Genomic DNA, 19355 nt, shown 5'->3' on the forward strand with positions numbered 1-19355 from the left:
ATCTCAGTGCATGCAATGCTTAGGCAATACATATAGTATACATTTCAATTTTACACCAAAGCACTTACTGCAAACCTAATGTAAACACTTTAGGTTAACTACCCACATGATTCTGAGATGTCTGAAAGTTGTTTCATACCTGTGCACATAAAGACAAAAAAGTTGATTTCTCAGTGAATAGAATGCTTTGACATAAATGTAGTTTCCATTTCAATTGTACTCAAAAGTCCTGACTGCAAAGCTAATGCAAAACACCTTAGGTTAACTTTCCGCATGATTATGAGTAGCTTGAAAGTTGTTTCATGGCTGTACACATCTACACAAAAAAGTTGCTATCTCAGTGCATACAATGCTTAGACAATACAAATAGTATACATTTCAATTTTACACCAAAGCACTTACTGCAAACCTAATGGAAACACCTTAGGTTAGCTTCCCACATTATTCTGAGATGTCTGAAAGTTGTTTCATACTTGTGCACATAAAGGCAAAAAAGTTGATTTCTCAGTGAATAGAATGCTTTGACATAAATGTAGTTTCCATTTCAATTGTACTCAAAAGTCCTGACTGCAAACCTAATAGAAACAGCTTTGGTTAACTTTCGACATGACTATGAGTAGTTTGAAAGTTGTTTCATGGCTGTACACATCAACACAAAAAAGTTGTTATCTCAGTGCATGCAATGCTTAGACAATACAAATAGTATACATTTCAATTTTACACCAAAGGACTTACTGCAAACCTAATGGAAACACTTTAGGTTAACTTCCCACATGATTCTGAGATGTCTGAAAGTTGTTTCATGCCTGTGCACATAAAGACAAAAAAGTTGATTTCTCAGTGAATAGAATGCTTTGACATAAATGTAGTTTCCATTTCAATTGCACTCAAAAGTCCTGACTGCAAACCTAATGGAAACACCTTAGGTTAACTTTCCACATGATTATTAGTAGTTTGAAAGTTGTTTCATGGCTGTACACTTCAACACAAAAAAGTTGTTATCTCAGTGCATGCAATGCTTAGACAATACAAATAGTATACATTTTAATTTTACACCAAAGCACTTCCTGCAAACCTAATGGAAACAACTGAGATTAACTTCCCACATGATTCTGAGATGTCTGAAAGTTGTTTCATACCTGTGCACATAAAGACAAAAAAGTTGATTTCACAGTGAATGGAATGCTTTGACATAAATGTAGTTTCCATTTCATTTGTACTCAAAAGTCCTGACTGCAAACCTAATGGAAACAGCTTAGGTTAACTTTCCACATGATTATGAGTAGTTTGAAAGTTGTTTCATGGCTGTACACATCAACACAAAAAAGTTGTTATCTCAGTGCATGCAATGCTTAGACAATACAAATAGTATACATTTCAATTTTACATCAAAGCACTTACGGCAAACCTAATCGAAACACTTTAGGTTAACTTCCCACATGATTCTGAGATGTATGAAAGTTGTTTCATACCTGTGCACATAAAGACAAAAAATTTGGTTTCTAAGTGAATAGAATGCTTTGACATAAATGTAGTTTCAATTTGAATTGTACTCAAAAGTCCTGACTGCAAACCTAATGGAAACACCTTAGGTTAACTTTCCACATGATTATTAGTAGTTTGAAAGTTGTTTCATGGCTGTACACTTCAACACAAAAAAGTTGTTATCTCAGTGCATGCAATGCTTAGACAATACAAATAGTATACATTTCAATTTTACACCAAAGCACTTACTGCAAACCTAATGGAAACAACTTAGATTAACTTCCCACATGATTCTGAGATGTCTGAAAGTTGTTTCATACCTGTGCACATAAAGACAAAAAAGTTGATTTCTCAGTGAATAGAATGCTTTGACATAACTGTAGTTTCCATTTCGATTGTACTCAAAAGTCCTGACTGCAAACCTAATGGAAGCACCTCAGGTTAGCTTTCCACGTGATTATGAGTAGTTTGAAAGTTGTTTCATGGCTGTACACATCAACACAAAAAAGTTGTTATCTCAGTGCATGCAATGCTTAGACAATACAAGTAGTATACATTTCAATTTTACACCAAAGGACTTACTACAAAACTAATGGAAACAACTTAGATTAACTTCCCACATGACTCTGAGGTGTCTGAAAGTTGTTTCATACCTGTGCACATAAAGACAAAAAAGTTGATTTCTCAGTGAATGGAATGCTTTGACATAAATGTACTTTCCATTTCAATTGTACTCAAAAGTCCTGACTGCAAACCTAATCGAAACACCTTAGGTTAACTTTCCACATGATTATGAGTAGTTTGAAAGTTGTTTCATGGCTGTACACATCAACACAAAAATGTTGTTATCTCAGTGCATGCAATGCTTAGACAATACAAATAGTATACATTTCAATTTTACTCCAAAGCACTTACTGCAAACCTAATGTAAACACTTCAGGTTAACTTCCCACATGATTCTGAGTTGTCTGAAAGTTGTTTCATACCTGTGCACATAAAGACAAAAAAGTTGATTTCTAAGTGAATAGAATGCTTTCACATAAATGTAGTTTCCATTTCAATTGTACTCAAAAATCCTGACGGCAAACCTAATGGAAACACCTTAGGTGAACTTTCCACGTGATTATGAGCAGTTTGAAAGTTGTTTCGTGGCTGTACACATCAACACAAAAAAGTTGTTATCTCAGTGCATGTAATGCTTAGACAATACAAATAGTATACATTTCAATTTTACACCAAAGCACTTACTGCAAACCTAATGGAAACACTTTAGGTTAACTTCCCACATTATTCTGAGATGTCTGAAAGTTGTTTCATACTTGTGCACATAAAGGCAAAAAAGTTGATTTCTCAGTGAATAGAATGCTTTGACATAAATGTAGTTTCCATTTCAATTGCACTCAAAAGTCCTGACTGCAAACCTAATGGAAACAGCTTAGGTTAACTTTCCACATGATTATTAGTAGTTTGAAAGTTGTTTCATGGCTGTACACTTCAACACAAAAAAGTTGTTATCTCAGTGCATGCAATGCTTAGACAATACAAATAGTATACATTTCAATTTTACACCAAAGCACTTACTGCAAACCCAATGGAAACACTTTAGGTTAACTTCCCACATGATTCTGAGATGTCTGAAAGTTGTTTCATGCCTGTGCACATAAAGACAAAAAAGTTGATTTCTCAGTGAATAGAATGCTTTGCCATAAATGTAGTTTCCATTTCAATTGCACTCAAAAGTCCTGACTGCAAACCTAATGGAAACACCTTAGGTTAACTTTCCACATGATTATTAGTAGTTTGAAAGTTGTTTCATGGCTGTACACTTCAACACAAAAAAGTTGTTATCTCAGTGCATGCAATGCTTAGACAATACAAATAGTATACATTTCAATTTTACACCAAAGCACTTCCTGCAAACCTAATGGAAACAACTTAGATTAACTTCCCACATGATTTTGAGATGTCTGAAAGTTGTTTCATACCTGTGCACATAAAGACAAAAAAGTTGATTTCTAAGTGAATACAATGCTTTGACATAAATGTAGTTTCCATTTCAATTGTACTCAAAAATCCTGACGGCAAACCTAATGGAAACACCTTAGGTGAACTTTCCACGTGATTATGAGCAGTTTGAAAGTTGTTTCGTGGCTGTACACATCAACACAAAAAAGTTGTTATCTCAGTGCATGTAATGCTTAGACAATACAAATAGTATACATTTCAATTTTACACCAAAGCACTTACTGCAAACCTAATGGAAACACCTTAGGTTAACTTCCCACATTATTCTGAGATGTCTGAAAGTTGTTTCATACTTGTGCACATAAAGGCAAAAAAGTTGATTTCTCAGTGAATAGAATGCTTTGACATAAATGTAGTTTCCATTTCAATTGTACTCAAAAGTCCTGACTGCAAACCTAATAGAAACAGCTTTGGTTAACTTTCGACATGACTATGAGTAGTTTGAAAGTTGTTTCATGGCTGTACACATCCACACAAAAAAGTTGTTATCTCAGTGCATGCAATGCTTAGACAATACAAATAGTATACATTTCAATTTTACACCAAAGCACTTACTGCAAACCTAATGTAAACACTTTAGGTTAACTTCCCACATGATTCTGAGATGTCTGAAAGTTGTTTCATACCTGTGCACATAAAGACAAAAAAGTTGATTTCTCAGTGAACAGAATGCTTTCACATAAATGTCGTTTCCATTTCAATTGTACTCAAAAGTCCTGACTGCAAACCTAATGGAAACAGCTTAGGTTAACTTTCCACATGATTATGAGTAGTTTGAAAGTTGTTTCATGGCTGTACACATCAACACAAAAAAGTTGTTATCTCAGTGCATGCAATGCTTAGACAATACAAATAGTATACATTTCAATTTTACATCAAAGCACTTACGGCAAACCTAATCGAAACACTTTAGGTTAACTTCCCACATGATTCTGAGATGTCTGAAAGTTGTTTCATACCTGTGCACATAAAGACAAAAAAGTTGATTTCTAAGTGAATAGAATGCTTTGACATAAATGTAGTTTCCATTTGAATTGTACTCAAAAGTCCTGACTGCAAACCTAATGGAAACACCTTAGGTTAACTTTCCACATGATTATTAGTAGTTTGAAAGTTGTTTCATGGCTGTACACTTGAACACAAAAAAGTTGTTATCTCAGTGCATGCAATGCTTAGACAATACAAATAGTATACATTTCAATTTTACACCAAAGCACTTACTGCAAACCTAATGGAAACAACTTAGATTAACTTCCCACATGATTCTGAGATGTCTGAAAGTTGTTTCATACCTGTGCACATAAAGACAAAAAAGTTGATTTCTCAGTGAATAGAATGCTTTGACATAACTGTAGTTTCCATTTCGATTGTACTCAAAAGTCCTGACTGCAAACCTAATGGTAGCACCTCAGGTTAGCTTTCCACGTGATTATGAGTAGTTTGAAAGTTGTTTCATGGCTGTACACATCAACACAAAAAAGTTGTTATCTCAGTGCATGCAATGCTTGGACAATACAAGTAGTATACATTTCAATTTTACACCAAAGGACTTACTACAAAACTAATGGAAACAACTTAGATTAACTTCCCACATGACTCTGAGGTGTCTGAAAGTTGTTTCATACCTGTGCACATAAAGACAAAAAAGTTGATTTCTCAGTCAATGGAATGCTTTGACATAAATGTACTTTCCATTTCAATTGTACTCAAAAGTCCTGACTGCAAACCTAATGGAAACACCTTAGGTTAACTTTCCACATGATTATGAGTAGTTTAAAAGTTGTTTCATGGCTGTACACATCAACACAAAAATGTTGTTATCTCAGTGCATGCAATGCTTAGACAATACAAATAGTATACATTTCAATTTTACACCAAAGCACTTACTGCAAACCTAATGTAAACACTTCAGGTTAACTTCCCACATGATTCTGAGATGTCTGAAAGTTGTTTCATACCTGTGCACATAAAGACAAAAAAGTTGATTTCTCAGTGAATAGAATGCTTTCACATAAATGCAGTTTCCATTTCAATTGTACTCAAAAGTCCTGACGGCAAACCTAATGGAAACACCTGAGGTGAACTTTCCACGTGATTATGAGCAGTTTGAAAGTTGTTTCGTGGCTGTACACATCAACACAAAAAAGTTGTTATCTCAGTGCATGTAATGCTTAGACAATACAAATAGTATACATTTCAATTTTACACCAAAGCACTTACTGCAAACCTAATGGAAACACCTTAGGTTAACTTCCCACATTATTCTGAGATGTCTGAAAGTTGTTTCATACCTGTGCACATAAAGACAAAAAAGTTGATTTCTCAGTGAATAGAATGCTTTGACATAAATGTAGTTTCCATTTCAATTGTACTCAAAAGTCCTGACTGCAAAGCTAATGCAAAACACCTTAGGTTAACTTTCCACATGATTATGAGTAGCTTGAAAGTTGTTTCATGGCTGTACACATCTACACAAAAAAGTTGCTATCTCAGTGCATACAATGCTTAGACAATACAAATAGTATACATTTCAATTTTACACCAAAGCACTTACTGCAAACCTAATGGAAACACTTTAGGTTAACTTCCCACATGATTCTGAGATGTCTGAAAGTTGTTTCATACCTGTGCACATAAAGACAAAAAAGTTGATTTCACAGTGAATGGAATGCTTTGACATAAATGTAGTTTCCATTTCAATTGTACTCAAAAGTCCTGACTGCAAACCTAATGGAAACAGCTTAGGTTAACTTTCCACATGATTATGAGTAGTTTGAAAGTTGTTTCATGGCTGTACACATCAACACAAAAAAGTTGTTATCTCAGTGCATGCAATGCTTAGACAATACAAATAGTATACATTTCAATTTTACATCAAAGCACTTACGGCAAACCTAATGGAAACAACTTAGATTAACTTCCCACATGATTTTGAGATGTCTGAAAGTTGTTTCATACCTGTGCACATAAAGACAAAAAAGTTGATTTCTAAGTGAATGGAATGCTTTGACATAAATGTAGTTTCCATTTCAATTGTACTCAAAAGTCCTGACGGCAAACCTAATGGAAACACCTTAGGTGAACTTTCCACGTGATTATGAGCAGTTTGAAAGTTGTTTCGTGGCTGTACACATCAACACAAAAAAGTTGTTATCTCAGTGCATGTAATGCTTAGACAATACAAATAGTATACATTTCAATTTTACACCAAAGCACTTACTGCAAACCTAATGGAAACACTTTAGGTTAACTTCCCACATGATTCTGAGATGTCTGAAAGTTGTTTCATACCTGTGCACATAAAGACAAAAAAGTTGATTTCACAGTGAATGGAATGCTTTGACATAAATGTAGTTTCCATTTCAATTGTACTCAAAAGTCCTGACTGCAAACCTAATGGATACAGCTTAGGTTAACTTTCCACATGATTATGAGTAGTTTGAAAGTTGTTTCATGGCTGTACACATCAACACAAAAAAGTTGTTATCTCAGTGCATGCAATGCTTAGACAATACAAATAGTATACATTTCAATTTTACACCAAAGCACTTACTGCAAACCTAATGGAAACACCTTAGGTTAGCTTCCCACATTATTCTGAGATGTCTGAAAGTTGTTTCATACTTGTGCACATAAAGGCAAAAAAGTTGATTTCTCAGTGAATAGAATGCTTTGACATAAATGTAGTTTCCATTTCAATTGTACTCAAAAGTCCTGACTGCAAACCTAATAGAAACAGCTTTGGTTAACTTTCGACATGACTATGAGTAGTTTGAAAGTTGTTTCATGGCTGTACACATCAACACAAAAAAGTTGTTATCTCAGTGCATGCAATGCTTAGACAATACAAATAGTATACATTTCAATTTTACACCAAAGGACTTACTGCAAACCTAATGGAAACACTTTAGGTTAACTTCCCACATGATTCTGAGATGTCTGAAAGTTGTTTCATGCCTGTGCACATAAAGACAAAAAAGTTGATTTCTCAGTGAATAGAATGCTTTGACATAAATGTAGTTTCCATTTCAATTGCACTCAAAAGTCCTGACTGCAAACCTAATGGAAACACCTTAGGTTAACTTTCCACATGATTATTAGTAGTTTGAAAGTTGTTTCATGGCTGTACACTTCAACACAAAAAAGTTGTTATCTCAGTGCATGCAATGCTTAGACAATGCAAATAGTATACATTTTAATTTTACACCAAAGCACTTCCTGCAAACCTAATGGAAACAACTTAGATTAACTTCCCACATGATTCTGAGATGTCTGAAAGTTGTTTCATACCTGTGCACATAAAGACAAAAAAGTTGATTTCTCAGTGAATAGAATGCTTTCACATAAATGCAGTTTCCATTTGAATTGTACTCAAAAGTCCTGACGGCAAACCTAATGGAAACACCTTAGGTGAACTTTCCACGTGATTATGAGCAGTTTGAAAGTTGTTTCGTGGCTGTACACATCAACACAAAAAAGTTGTTATCTCAGTGCATGTAATGCTTAGACAATACAAATAGTATACATTTCAATTTTACACCAAAGCACTTACTGCAAACCTAATGGAAATACCTTAGGTTAACTTACCACATTATTCTGAGATGTCTGAAAGTTGTTTCATACCTGTGCACATAAAGACAAAAAAGTTGATTTCTCAGTGAATAGAATGCTTTCACATAAATGTCGTTTCCATATCAATTGTACTCAAAAGTCCTGACTGCAAACCTAATAGAAACAGCTTTGGTTAACTTTCGACATGACTATGAGTAGTTTGAAAGTTGTTTCATGACTGTACACATCAACACAAAAAAGTTGTTATCTCAGTGCATGCAATGCTTAGACAATACAAATAGTATACATTTCAATTTTACACCAAAGCACTTACTGCAAACCTAATGTAAACACTTTAGGTTAACTTCCCACATGATTCTGAGATGTCTGAAAGTTGTTTCATACCTGTGCACATAAAGACAAAAAAGTTGATTTCTCAGTGAATAGAATGCTTTGACATAAATGTAGTTTCCATTTCAATTGTACTCAAAAGTCCTGACTGCAAACCTAATGCAAAACACCTTAGGTTAACTTTCCACATGATTATGAGTAGCTTGAAAGTTGTTTCATGGCTGTACACATCTACACAAAAAAGTTGCTATCTCAGTGCATACAATGCTTAGACAATACAAATAGTATACATTTCAATTTTACACCAAAGCACTTACTGCAAACCTAATGGAAACACTTTAGGTTAACTTCCCACATGATTCTGAGATGTCTGAAAGTTGTTTCATGCCTGTGCACATAAAGACAAAAAAGTTGATTTCTCAGTGAATAGAATGCTTTGACATAAATGTAGTTTCCATTTCAAGTGCACTCAAAAGTCCTGACTGCAAACCTAATGGAAACACCTTAGGTTAACTTTCCACATGATTATTAGTAGTTTGAAAGTTGTTTCATGGCTGTACACTTCAACACAAAAAAGTTGTTATCTCAGTGCATGCAATGCTTAGACAATACAAATAGTATACATTTCAATTTTACACCAAAGCACTTCCTGCAAACCTAATGGAAACAACTGAGATTAACTTCCCACATGATTCTGAGATGTCTGAAAGTTGTTTCATACCTGTGCACATAAAGACAAAAAAGTTGATTTCTCAGTGAATAGAATGCTTTCACATAAATGCAGTTTCCATTTCAATTGTACTCAAAAGTCCTGACGGCAAACCTAATGGAAACACCTGAGGTGAACTTTCCACGTGATTATGAGCAGTTTGAAAGTTGTTTCGTGGCTGTACACATCAGCACAAAAAAGTTGTTATCTCAGTGCATGTAATGCTTAGACAATACAAATAGTATACATTTCAATTTTACACCAAAGCACTTACTGCAAACCTAATGGAAACACCTTAGGTTAACTTCCCACATTATTCTGAGATGTCTGAAAGTTGTTTCATACCTGTGCACATAAAGACAAAAAAGTTGATTTCTCAGTGAATAGAATGCTTTCACATAAATGTCGATTCCATTTCAATTGTACTCAAAAGTCCTGACTGCAAACCTAATAGAAACAGCTTTGGTTAACTTTCGACATGACTATGAGTAGTTTGAAAGTTGTTTCATGGCTGTACACATCAACACAAAAAAGTTGTTATCTCAGTGCATGCAATGCTTAGGCAATACATATAGTATACATTTCAATTTTACACCAAAGCACTTACTGCAAACCTAATGTAAACACTTTAGGTTAACTACCCACATGATTCTGAGATGTCTGAAAGTTGTTTCATACCTGTGCACATAAAGACAAAAAAATGATTTCTCAGTGAATAGAATGCTTTGACATAAATGTAGTTTCCATTTCAATTGTACTCAAAAGTCCTGACTGCAAAGCTAATGCAAAACACCTTAGGTTAACTTTCCACATGATTATGAGTAGCTTGAAAGTTGTTTCATGGCTGTACACATCTACACAAAAAAGTTGCTATCTCAGTGCATACAATGCTTAGACAATACAAATAGTATACATTTCAATTTTACACCAAAGCACTTACTGCAAACCTAATGGAAACACTTTAGGTTAACTTCCCACATGATTCTGAGATGCCTGAAAGTTGTTTCATACCTGTGCACATAAAGACAAAAAAGTTGATTTCACAGTGAATGGAATGCTTTGACATAAATGTAGTTTCCATTTCAATTGTACTCAAAAGTCCTGACTGCAAACCTAATGGAAACAGCTTAGGTTAACTTTCCACATGATTATGAGTAGTTTGAAAGTTGTTTCATGGCTGTACACATCAACACAAAAAAGTTGTTATCTCAGTGCATGCAATGCTTAGACAATACAAATAGTATACATTTCAATTTTACATCAAAGCACTTACGGCAAACCTAATGGAAACAACTTAGATTAACTTCCCACATGATTTTGAGATGTCTGAAAGTTGTTTCATACCTGTGCACATAAAGACAAAAAAGTTGATTTCTCAGTGAATGGAATGCTTTGACATAAATGTAGTTTCCATTTCAATTGTACTCAAAAGTCCTGACTGCAAACCTAATGGAAACAGCTTTGGTTAACTTTCCACATGATTATGAGTAGTTTGAAAGTTGTTTCATGGCTGTACACATCAACACAAAAAAGTTGTTATCTCAGTGCATGCAATGCTTAGACAATACAAATAGTATACATTTCAATTTTACATCAAAGCACTTACGGCAAACCTAATCGAAGCACTTTAGGTTAACTTCCCACAGGATTCTGAGATGTATGAAAGTTGTTTCATACCTGTGCACATAAAGACAAAAAAGTTGATTTCTAAGTGAATAGAATGCTTTGACATAAATGTAGTTTCCATTTCAATTGTACTCAAAAGTCCTGACGGCAAACCTAATGGAAACACCTTAGGTGAACTTTCCACGTGATTATGAGCAGTTTGAAAGTTGTTTCGTGGCTGTACACATCAACACAAAAAAGTTGTTATCTCAGTGCATGTAATGCTTAGACAATACAAATAGTATACATTTCAATTTTACACCAAAGCACTTACTGCAAACCTAATGGAAACACCTTAGGTTAGCTTCCCACATTATTCTGAGATGTCTGAAAGTTGTTTCATACTTGTGCACATAAAGGCAAAAAAGTTGATTTCTCAGTGAATAGAATGCTTTGACATAAATGTAGTTTCCATTTCAATTGTACTCAAAAGTCCTGACTGCAAACCTAATAGAAACAGCTTTGGTTAACTTTCGACATGACTATGAGTAGTTTGAAAGTTGTTTCATGGCTGTACACATCAACACAAAAAAGTTGTTATCTCAGTGCATGTAATGCTTAGACAATACAAATAGTATACATTTCAATTTTACACCAAAGGACTTACTGCAAACCTAATGGAAACACTTTAGGTTAACTTCCCACATGATTCTGAGATGTCTGAAAGTTGTTTCATACCTGTGCACATAAAGACAAAAAAGTTGATTTCTAAGTGAATACAATGCTTTGACATAAATGTAGTTTCCATTTCAATTGTACTCAAAAATCCTGACTGCAAACCTAATAGAAACAGCTTTGGTTAACTTTCGACATGACTATGAGTAGTTTGAAAGTTGTTTCATGGCTGTACACATCAACACAAAAAAGTTGTTATCTCAGTGCATGTAATGCTTAGACAATACAAATAGTATACATTTCAATTTTACACCAAAGCACTTACTGCAAACCTAATGGAAACACCTTAGGTTAACTTCCCACATTATTCTGAGATGTCTGAAAGTTGTTTCATACTTGTGCACATAAAAGTTGATTTCTCAGTGAATAGAATGCTTTGACATAAATGTAGTTTCCATTTCAATTGTACTCAAAAGTCCTGACTGCAAACCTAATAGAAACAGCTTTGGTTAACTTTCGACATGACTATGAGTAGTTTGAAAGTTGTTTCATGGCTGTACACATCCACACAAAAAAGTTGTTATCTCAGTGCATGCAATGCTTAGACAATACAAATAGTATACATTTCAATTTTACACCAAAGCACTTACTGCAAACCTAATGTAAACACTTTAGGTTAACTTCCCACATGATTCTGAGATGTCTGAAAGTTGTTTCATACCTGTGCACATAAAGACAAAAAAGTTGATTTCTCAGTGAACAGAATGCTTTCACATAAATGTCGTTTCCATTTCAATTGTACTCAAAAGTCCTGACTGCAACCCTAATGGAAACAGCTTAGGTTAACTTTCCACATGATTATGAGTAGTTTGAAAGTTGTTTCATGGCTGTACACATCAACACAAAAAAGTTGTTATCTCAGTGCATGCAATGCTTAGACAATACAAATAGTATACATTTCAATTTTACATCAAAGCACTTACGGCAAACCTAATCGAAGCACTTTAGGTTAACTTCCCACAGGATTCTGAGATGTATGAAAGTTGTTTCATACCTGTGCACATAAAGACAAAAAAGTTGATTTCTAAGTGAATAGAATGCTTTGACATAAATGTAGTTTCCATTTCAATTGTACTCAAAAGTCCTGACGGCAAACCTAATGGAAACACCTTAGGTGAACTTTCCACGTGATTATGAGCAGTTTGAAAGTTGTTTCGTGGCTGTACACATCAACACAAAAAAGTTGTTATCTCAGTGCATGTAATGCTTAGACAATACAAATAGTATACATTTCAATTTTACACCAAAGCACTTACTGCAAACCTAATGGAAACACCTTAGGTTAGCTTCCCACATTATTCTGAGATGTCTGAAAGTTGTTTCATACTTGTGCACATAAAGGCAAAAAAGTTGATTTCTCAGTGAATAGAATGCTTTGACATAAATGTAGTTTCCATTTCAATTGTACTCAAAAGTCCTGACTGCAAACCTAATAGAAACAGCTTTGGTTAACTTTCGACATGACTATGAGTAGTTTGAAAGTTGTTTCATGGCTGTACACATCAACACAAAAAAGTTGTTATCTCAGTGCATGTAATGCTTAGACAATACAAATAGTATACATTTCAATTTTACACCAAAGGACTTACTGCAAACCTAATGGAAACACTTTAGGTTAACTTCCCACATGATTCTGAGATGTCTGAAAGTTGTTTCATGCCTGTGCACATAAAGACAAAAAAGTTGATTTCTAAGTGAATACAATGCTTTGACATAAATGTAGTTTCCATTTCAATTGTACTCAAAAATCCTGACGGCAAACCTAATGGAAACACCTTAGGTGAACTTTCCACGTGATTATGAGCAGTTTGAAAGTTGTTTCGTGGCTGTACACATCAACACAAAAAAGTTGTTATCTCAGTGCATGTAATGCTTAGACAATACAAATAGTATACATTTCAATTTTACACCAAAGCACTTACTGCAAACCTAATGGAAACACCTTAGGTTAACTTCCCACATTATTCTGAGATGTCTGAAAGTTGTTTCATACTTGTGCACATAAAGGCAAAAAAGTTGATTTCTCAGTGAATAGAATGCTTTGACATAAATGTAGTTTCCATTTCAATTGTACTCAAAAGTCCTGACTGCAAACCTAATAGAAACAGCTTTGGTTAACTTTCGACATGACTATGAGTAGTTTGAAAGTTGTTTCATGGCTGTACACATCCACACAAAAAAGTTGTTATCTCAGTGCATGCAATGCTTAGACAATACAAATAGTATACATTTCAATTTTACACCAAAGCACTTACTGCAAACCTAATGTAAACACTTTAGGTTAACTTCCCACATGATTCTGAGATGTCTGAAAGTTGTTTCATACCTGTGCACATAAAGACAAAAAAGTTGATTTCTCAGTGAACAGAATGCTTTCACATAAATGTCGTTTCCATTTCAATTGTACTCAAAAGTCCTGACTGCAAACCTAATGGAAACAGCTTAGGTTAACTTTCCACATGATTATGAGTAGTTTGAAAGTTGTTTCATGGCTGTACACATCAACACAAAAAAGTTGTTATCTCAGTGCATGCAATGCTTAGACAATACAAATAGTATACATTTCAATTTTACATCAAAGCACTTACGGCAAACCTAATCGAAACACTTTAGGTTAACTTCCCACAGGATTCTGAGATGTATGAAAGTTGTTTCATACCTGTGCACATAAAGACAAAAAAGTTGATTTCTAAGTGAATAGAATGCTTTGACATAAATGTAGTTTCCATTTGAATTGTACTCAAAAGTCCTGACTGCAAACCTAATGGAAACACCTTAGGTTAACTTTCCACATGATTATTTGTAGTTTGAAAGTTGTTTCATGGCTGTACACTTGAACACAAAAAAGTTGTTATCTCAGTGCATGCAATGCTTAGACAATACAAATAGTATACATTTCAATTTTACACCAAAGCACTTACTGCAAACCTAATGGAAACAACTTAGATTAACTTCCCACATGATTCTGAGATGTCTGAAAGTTGTTTCATACCTGTGCACACAAAGACAAAAAAGTTGATTTCTCAGTGAATAGAATGCTTTGACATAACTGTAGTTTCCATTTCGATTGTACTCAAAAGTCCTGACTGCAAACCTAATGGTAGCACCTCAGGTTAGCTTTCCACGTGATTATGAGTAGTTTGAAAGTTGTTTCATGGCTGTACACATCAACACAAAAAAGTTGTTATCTCAGTGCATGCAATGCTTGGACAATACAAGTAGTATACATTTCAATTTTACACCAAAGGACTTACTACAAAACTAATGGAAACAACTTAGATTAACTTCCCACATGACTCTGAGGTGTCTGAAAGTTGTTTCATACCTGTGCACATAAAGACAAAAAAGTTGATTTCTCAGTCAATGGAATGCTTTGACATAAATGTACTTTCCATTTCAATTGTACTCAAAAGTCCTGACTGCAAACCTAATGGAAACACCTTAGGTTAACTTTCCACATGATTATGAGTAGTTTGAAAGTTGTTTCATGGCTGTACACATCAACACAAAAATGTTGTTATCTCAGTGCATGCAATGCTTAGACAATACAAATAGTATACATTTCAATTTTACACCAAAGCACTTACTGCAAACCTAATGTAAACACTTCAGGTTAACTTCCCACATGATTCTGAGATGTCTGAAAGTTGTTTCATACCTGTGCACATAAAGACAAAAAAGTTGATTTCTCAGTGAATAGAATGCTTTCACATAAATGCAGTTTCCATTTCAATTGTACTCAAAAGTCCTGACGGCAAACCTAATGGAAACACCTGAGGTGAACTTTCCACGTGATTATGAGCAGTTTGAAAGTTGTTTCGTGGCTGTACACATCAACACAAAAAAGTTGTTATCTCAGTGCATGTAATGCTTAGACAATACAAATAGTATACATTTCAATTTTACACCAAAGCACTTACTGCAAACCTAATGGAAACACCTTAGGTTAACTTCCCACATTATTCTGAGATGTCTGAAAGTTGTTTCATACCTGTGCACATAAAGACAAAAAAGTTGATTTCTCAGTGAATAGAATGCTTTCACATAAATGTCGATTCCATTTCAATTGTACTCAAAAGTCCTGACTGCAAACCTAATAGAAACAGCTTTGGTTAACTTTCGACATGACTATGAGTAGTTTGAAAGTTGTTTCATGGCTGTACACATCAACACAAAAAAGTTGTTATCTCAGTGCATGCAATGCTTAGGCAATACATATAGTATACATTTCAATTTTACACCAAAGCACTTACTGCAAACCTAATGTAAACACTTTAGGTTAACTACCCACATGATTCTGAGATGTCTGAAAGTTGTTTCATACCTGTGCACATAAAGACAAAAAAGTTGATTTCTCAGTGAATAGAATGCTTTGACATAAATGTAGTTTCCATTTCAATTGTACTCAAAAGTCCTGACTGCAAAGCTAATGCAAAACACCTTAGGTTAACTTTCCACATGATTATGAGTAGCTTGAAAGTTGTTTCATGGCTGTACACATCTACACAAAAAAGTTGCTATCTCAGTGCATACAATGCTTAGACAATACAAATAGTATACATTTCAATTTTACACCAAAGCACTTACTGCAAACCTAATGGAAACACTTTAGGTTAACTTCCCACATGATTCTGAGATGTCTGAAAGTTGTTTCATACCTGTGCACATAAAGACAAAAAAGTTGATTTCACAGTGAATGGAATGCTTTGACATAAATGTAGTTTCCATTTCAATTGTACTCAAAAGTCCTGACTGCAAACCTAATGGAAACAGCTTAGGTTAACTTTCCACATGATTATGAGTAGTTTGAAAGTTGTTTCATGGCTGTACACATCAACACAAAAAAGTTGTTATCTCAGTGCATGCAATGCTTAGACAATACAAATAGTATACATTTCAATTTTACATCAAAGCACTTACGGCAAACCTAATGGAAACAACTTAGATTAACTTCCCACATGATTTTGAGATGTCTGAAAGTTGTTTCATACCTGTGCACATAAAGACAAAAAAGTTGATTTCTAAGTGAATAGAATGCTTTGACATAAATGTAGTTTCCATTTCAATTGTACTCAAAAGACCTGACGGCAAACCTAATGGAAACACCTTAGGTGAACTTTCCACGTGATTATGAGCAGTTTGAAAGTTGTTTCGTGGCTGTACACATCAACACAAAAAAGTTTGTTATCTCAGTGCATGTAATGCTTAGACAATACAAATAGTATACATTTCAATTTTACACCAAAGCACTTACTGCAAACCTAATGGAAACACCTTAGGTTAGCTTCCCACATTATTCTGAGATGTCTGAAAGTTGTTTCATACTTGTGCACATAAAGGCAAAAAAGTTGATTTCTCAGTGAATAGAATGCTTTGACATAAATGTAGTTTCCATTTCAATTGTACTCAAAAGTCCTGACTGCAAACCTAATAGAAACAGCTTTGGTTAACTTTCGACATGACTATGAGTAGTTTGAAAGTTGTTTCATGGCTGTACACATCAACTCAAAAAAGTTGTTATCTCAGTGCATGCAATGCTTAGACAATACAAATAGTATACATTTCAATTTTACACCAAAGGACTTACTGCAAACCTAATGGAAACACTTTAGGTTAACTTCCCACATGATTCTGAGATGTCTGAAAGTTGTTTCATGCCTGTGCACATAAAGACAAAAAAGTTGATTTCTCAGTGAATAGAATGCTTTGACATAAATGTAGTTTCCATTTCAATTGCACTCAAAAGTCCTGACTGCAAACCTAATGGAAACACCTTAGGTTAACTTTCCACATGATTATTAGTAGTTTGAAAGTTGTTTCATGGCTGTACACTTCAACACAAAAAAGTTGTTATCTCAGTGCATGCAATGCTTAGACAATACAAATAGTATACATTTTAATTTTACACCAAAGCACTTCCTGCAAACCTAATGGAAACAACTTAGATTAACTTCCCACATGATTCTGAGATGTCTGAAAGTTGTTTCATACCTGTGCACATAAAGACAAAAAAGTTGATTTCACAGTGAATGGAATGCTTTGACATAAATGTAGTTTCCATTTCATTTGTACTCAAAAGTCCTGACTGCAAACCTAATGGAAACAGCTTAGGTTAACTTTCCACATGATTATGAGTAGTTTGAAAGTTGTTTCATGGCTGTACACATCAACACAAAAAAGTTGTTATCTCAGTGCATGCAATGCTTAGACAATACAAATAGTATACATTTCAATTTTACATCAAAGCACTTACGGCAAACCTAATCGAAACACTTTAGGTTAACTTCCCACATGATTCTGAGATGTATGAAAGTTGTTTCATACCTGTGCACATAAAGACAAAAAAGTTGATTTCTAAGTGAATAGAATGCTTTCACATAAATGTAGTTTCCATTTCAATTGTACTCAAAAATCCTGACGGCAAACCTAATGGAAACACCTTAGGTGAACTTTCCACGTGATTATGAGCAGTTTGAAAGTTGTTTCGTGGCTGTACACATCAACACAAAAAAGTTGTTATCTCAGTGCATGTAATGCTTAGACAATACAAATAGTATACATTTCAATTTTACACCAAAGCACTTACTGCAAACCTAATGGAAACACTTTAGGTTAACTTCCCACATTATTCTGAGATGTCTGAAAGTTGTTTCATACTTGTGCACATAAAGGCAAAAAAGTTGATTTCTCAGTGAATAGAATGCTTTGACATAAATGTAGTTTCCATTTCAATTGCACTCAAAAGTCCTGACTGCAAACCTAATGGAAACAGCTTAGGTTAACTTTCCACATGATTATTAGTAGTTTGAAAGTTGTTTCATGGCTGTACACTTCAACACAAAAAAGTTGTTATCTCAGTGCATGCAATGCTTAGACAATACAAATAGTATACATTTCAATTTTACACCAAAGCACTTACTGCAAACCTAATGGAAACACTTTAGGTTAACTTCCCACATGATTCTGAGATGTCTGAAAGTTGTTTCATGCCTGTGCACATAAAGACAAAAAAGTTGATTTCTCAGTGAATAGAATGCTTTGCCATAAATGTAGTTTCCATTTCAATTGCACTCAAAAGTCCTGACTGCAAACCTAATGGAAACACCTTAGGTTAACTTTCCACATGATTATTAGTAGTTTGAAAGTTGTTTCATGGCTGTACACTTCAACACAAAAAAGTTGTTATCTCAGTGCATGCAATGCTTAGACAATACAAATAGTATACATTTCAATTTTACACCAAAGCACTTCCTGCAAACCTAATGGAAACAACTTAGAATAACTTCCCACATGATTTTGAGATGTCTGAAAGTTGTTTCATACCTGTGCACATAAAGACAAAAAAGTTGATTTCTAAGTGAATACAATGCTTTGACATAAATGTAGTTTCCAATTCAATTGTACTCAAAAATCCTGACGGCAAACCTAATGGAAACACCTTAGGTGAACTTTCCACGTGATTATGAGCAGTTTGAAAGTTGTTTCGTGGCTGTACACATCAACACAAAAAAGTTGTTATCTCAGTGCATGTAATGCTTAGACAATACAAATAGTATAGATTTCAATTTTACACCAAAGCACTTACTGCAAACCTAATGGAAACACCTTAGGTTAACTTCCCACATTATTCTGAGATGTCTGAAAGTTGTTTCATACTTGTGCACATAAAGGCAAAAAAGTTGATTTCTCAGTGAATAGAATGCTTTGACATAAATGTAGTTTCCATTTCAATTGTACTCAAAAGTCCTGACTGCAAACCTAATAGAAACAGCTTTGGTTAACTTTCGACATGACTATGAGTAGTTTGAAAGTTGTTTCATGGCTGTACACATCCACACAAAAAAGTTGTTATCTCAGTGCATGCAATGCTTAAACAATACAAATAGTATACATT

Source organism: Mobula birostris, chromosome 20, assembly GCF_030028105.1.
Source record: "Mobula birostris isolate sMobBir1 chromosome 20, sMobBir1.hap1, whole genome shotgun sequence".
In the NCBI taxonomy this organism is placed as follows: Eukaryota; Metazoa; Chordata; class Chondrichthyes; order Myliobatiformes; family Myliobatidae; genus Mobula; species Mobula birostris.